Here is a 5000-nt window from a genome sequence, read left to right on the forward strand (position 1 = left end):
TCTCTCTCTCTCTCTCTCTCTCTGTCTCTCTCTCTCTCTCTCCCTCTCCTCTATCTCTCTCTCCTGTTCATCTAAACCTATTGACTGTCCACTCGACAAGAACTTTCATACAAAACTTTTGTGCTTTACTCATACCTCTTATTCTTACTCCACTTTTCTTTCGCTTCCCCTCCTCTCCTTTTTTACACAATCCTCCGAGACCATCTTCCTCGACTCCTGCTTCAAGGTACTAACTCCCCCCCCACTCCCCCCGCCACTCACTCACTCCACTTTGCACCTTTCGAGGTGATTGTTGCATTGCAGTCTGTTCATCTCGGGTGCAATCACACCTGGCGACGCGTGTGTGTTGCAAGAGAGCCTAATGCCTATCATTGGGAACTTTTTATGCCAAGTCGATGTGTAGAGAAAAAATGAAGAAGAAAGAAAAACTCACCAGGCGAATTCCTTGCTCTTGACAGGGGGATGGGGGAGGGGAAGGGGAGGGGGAGGGGTGGGGAGGGGAAAGGGGAGGGGGTGCTTGGATGGAGGTATCGCTTGTGATGTACTGGTTGAGGCGAATCTTTCTTGGCAAGCTTCTGTTGCTATGATTTTTAGTCCTCAGAGCGGGGACGAGGGACGGAGGAAGGGAGGGAGGCAGAGAGAGAGAGAGAGAGAGAGAGAGAGAGAGAGAGAGAGAGAGAGAGAGAGAGAGAGAGAGAGAGAGAGAGAGAGAGAGAGAGAGAGAGAGAAAGTTGAATAATTCATTGTAACAAACGAACGTAATTCCCCATTAAAAGATATTCTCTACCGAAAATCATAAAGCCACCCTATCATACGGGGCATTTGAACTCTAGATTCAAGCACGGAGCATCCAAACAAACAAAAGTCTTATCTGCCAGAGCAATATGTTTCGAAGTGACCTGGTCCGTGCAACAAAGCCTCGCCGGGGGAGATAGCGAGAGTCTCTTCCCTCCCTTGGGTATGCGCTCAGTTGGTCACGCAGACACACGCACACACGCAAGGTGCTAGAGGAAGCATACATACGCCACTATATATAAATGTATATTATTAGCACATCACGAGCCACAGCGTGGAGGCGCGGCCTGGGAGAGGGCGGGTCTGCACGACAACAATACTCTCAACATACCTCAGCACAGCTTAACACAGTCGTGGCATATCCCAGCATACCTTCGCATAGTTTTACATAATCCCGGTATATCCTAGCATATCGCGAACATACATATTCGGAGCCAATCGCTCGTGGCGCCCGGCCTGAGCAAGGGGTCCGCCGAGTTTTTCTGGCATGGAGACGAACGGCGAAGAACGGGCGGGAGGGAAAACTCATGATGCAAGCGAGTGAGAGCTCATCTTGTCCGCACAAACGCCAAAGGGAGGAGAGAAACAGAGGGAGAAATGACAAAGTATGTAGGCGCTTGCAGCATATCTTGAGCCTTTTAGCATAAATCTTCCAATCTGTCTGCGTGCCAAAGGTAGGGGCTGCGGCGGCGGCGGCGGCGGTTGCGGCGGCGTCGAGGCGCAGGAACGCACGGCTCTGTATGATACACACAGCTCCATGATCAAGTGTACGGGCAGGCTGTGGCTAAATCCGGACGTCCGGGACCTCTTGACACACGCGCGCTCCTCTGCTCACAGAATGTCCCCGTATTCATGTCCCCCGCATACGTCGCCCGCGCTCAAGAAACATCCCAAAACAAACGCACTTTCTCTCTCTCTCTCTCTCTCTCTCTCTCTCTCCCTCTCTGTCTCTCTCTTGTGTCACCGTTCTTATCACTTCAATGAAGTTATTATAGATATCACTCTTCATTGATTACCTCCCGAAAGCAAATTGAAAATATCTCCCGACTATCCAAAATGGCTGCGATAGTCCGACGCCTAATGAACAATCTCCAAAGAAATACACAAGTCCCTAACGTCTCGGAAGTCGACTTGTGCCTCTAGCGTCCGTGGGATGATTAATGATCCTTTATTCTATTCCCTGACGTCTTGCGGGACCGCGATGAAGGTCTCATTCAAGCAGCAAGCACGCACGCACTCACGCACCCACACAAGCATAAGCGCACACACACAGACGCAGACAGATGCACACACACAGACGCACACATACATACGCACAAGCACAGACGCATACACATACACACAAGCACAGACGCATACACACATACACACAAGCACAGACGAACACACACAAACGCACAAGCACAAATACACGCGCACACACACAAACACAAACAAACACACCACCCCCAACCTCACACACACACACACACACACACACACACACACATACACACACACACACACACACACACACACACACACACACACACACACACACACACACACACACACACACACACACACACACACACACACAGCCCCCCCCCCACCTCACACCGCCTTCGAATCACACCTAAACCCGCCAAGGAATCGTCCCGAATGTTTATACGAATAATGATGATGTGCTGATTCGCGGCGTAAACATGGCGGATATTCTTCAGAAGTTTTCAAACATACGTTGTCAGTCTTATCGCGGGGAAGATAAGGGCAAATCATGTTGGGTGAGACACGTGCATTATCAAGGCGTAAAAACAATGTTGCATAAGTCTGCATCTAATGTCACTGTTCTTGTCATCATTGTTGTTGCTATTGTCATTCTTATTATTATCATCGTTGATATTTTTATTACTATTATTATTATTACTATCATTATCATTATAATTATTTTCATTTTTTGTAGTAGTATCACTGTTGTTAGTAGTATCACTATTATTATTATTATGATTATGATTTTTATTATTATTATTATCATATTATATCATTATTGCTTTCGCTTTTATCCTTATCATTATCATTATCGTTGTTGTTGTTGTTGTAGTTCTTCTTCTTCTTCTTATCATTATTAGTATCATCATCATCATAATCATCTTTATTATTACTATTGTTGCTACTACTATTATGCTCATTATGATGATTATTTTCATCATCATTATTGCTATTAGTATCATCGTCATTGTTATTATCATTATCATTATTATTATTACAACTTAGATATTATTATTTTATTTTTTTTTGTTATTATTATTACTACAATTGTAATGATACTGATGATGATGATGAGGAGGAGGAGGATAATAATAATAATGACAATAATAATGATTATTATTATCATTAGCATCACAATTGATATTATCATTATTATCACTGGTGTTACCGTTATTATATCTTTATATTATTATTATTATCATCATCATTGTTATTATCATTATCGTTATCATCATTATTGTTATCATGATTACTGTTATTTATATAACTACTATTGCTATTGTTATCACCATTACTATCATTACCATTTATCATTTGTATTATAATCATTATTGCATTTATTGTTCTTCTTCCTATTATTATCGTCATTATCTTATTATTATCATTATGATCAAAATAATAATGATAATAATGATAATAATACTGATAGAAATAATGATGAAAATAATGACTTTTATTCCTGGCTTGTCGAACCTTCCCCTGGCTTGTCGAGCCTTCCCCCTGGCTTGTCAAGCCTTCCCCTGGCTTGTCGAGCCTTCCCCTGGCTTGTCGAGCCTTCCCCTGGCTTGTCGAGCCTTCCCCCTGGCTTATCAAGCCTTCCCCTGGCTTGTCGAGCCTTCCCCTGGATTGTCAAACCTTCCCCCTGGCTTCTCGAGCCTTCCCCTGGCTTGTCGAGCCTTCCCCCTGACTTGTCTAGCCTTCCCCTGGCTTGTCAAGCCTTCCCCTAGCTTGTCGAGCCTTCCCCTGGCTTGTCGAGCCTTCCCCTGGCTTGTCAAACCTCCCCCCTGGCTTGTCGAGCCTTCCCCTGGCTTGTCGAGCCTTCCCCTGGCTCGTCGAGCCTTCCCCTGGCTTGTCAAACCTCCCCCCTGGCTTGTCGAGCCTTCCCCTGGCTTGTCGAGCCTTCCCCTGGCTTGTCGAGCCTTCCCCTGGCTTGTCAAGCCTTCCCCTGGCTTGTCGAGCCTTCCCCCTGGCTTGTCAAACCTTCCCCCTGGTTTGTCGAGCTTTCCCCTGGCTTGTCGAGCCTTCCCCCTGGCTTGTCAAACCTTCCCCCTGGTTTGTCGAGCTTTCCCCTGGCTTGTCGAGCCTTCCCCTGGCTTGTCGAGCCTTCCCCTGGCTTGTCGAGCCTTCCCCTGGCTTGTCAAGCCTTCTCCTGGCTTGTCGAGCCTTCCCCCTGGCTTGTCGAGCCTTCCCCTGGCTTGCCGAGCCTTCTCCTGGCTTGTCAAGCCTTCCCCTGGCTTGTCGAACCTTCCCCCTGGCTTGTCGAGCCTTCCCCTGGCTTGTCAAGCCTTCCCCCTGGCTTGTCAAGCCTTCCCCCTGGCTTGTCAAGCCTTCCCCTGGCTTGTCGAACCTTCTCCTGGCTTGTCAAGCCTTCCCCTGTCTTGTCGAGCCTTCCCCTGGTTTGTCAAGCCTTCCCCTGGCTTGTCGAGCCTTCCCCTGGCTTGCTAAGCCTTCCCCCTGGCTTGTCGAGCCTTCCCCTGGCTTGCCGAGCCTCCCCCCTGGCTTGTCAAGCCTTCCCCTGGCTTGTCGAGCCTTCCCCTGGCTTGTCAAGCCTTCCCCCTGGCTTGTCAAGCCTTCCCCTGTCTTGTCAAGCCTTCCCCTGGCTTGTCAAGCCTTCCCCTGGCTTGTCAAGCCTTCCCCTGGCTTGTCGAGCCTTCCCCTGGCTTGACGAGCCTTCCCCCTGGCTTGTCGAGCCTTCCCCTGGCTTGTCAAACCTATCCCCCTGGCTTGTCGAGCCTTCTCCTGGCTTGTCAAACCCATCCCCCTGGCTTGTCGAGCCTTCCACCTGGCTTGCTGAACTTTCCCCCTGGCTTATCGAGCCTTCCACGTGGCTTGTCAAAGCTTCTCCCTGGCTTGTCGAGCCTTCCACCTGGCTTGTCGAGCCTTCCCCCTGGCTTGTCGAGCCTTCCCCTGGATTGTCAATCCTTCCCCCTGGCTTGTCGTGCCTCCCCCCTATGGCT

The sequence above is a fragment of the Penaeus vannamei genome, chromosome 20 (genome assembly GCF_042767895.1).
Source record: "Penaeus vannamei isolate JL-2024 chromosome 20, ASM4276789v1, whole genome shotgun sequence".
In the NCBI taxonomy this organism is placed as follows: domain Eukaryota; kingdom Metazoa; phylum Arthropoda; class Malacostraca; order Decapoda; family Penaeidae; genus Penaeus; species Penaeus vannamei.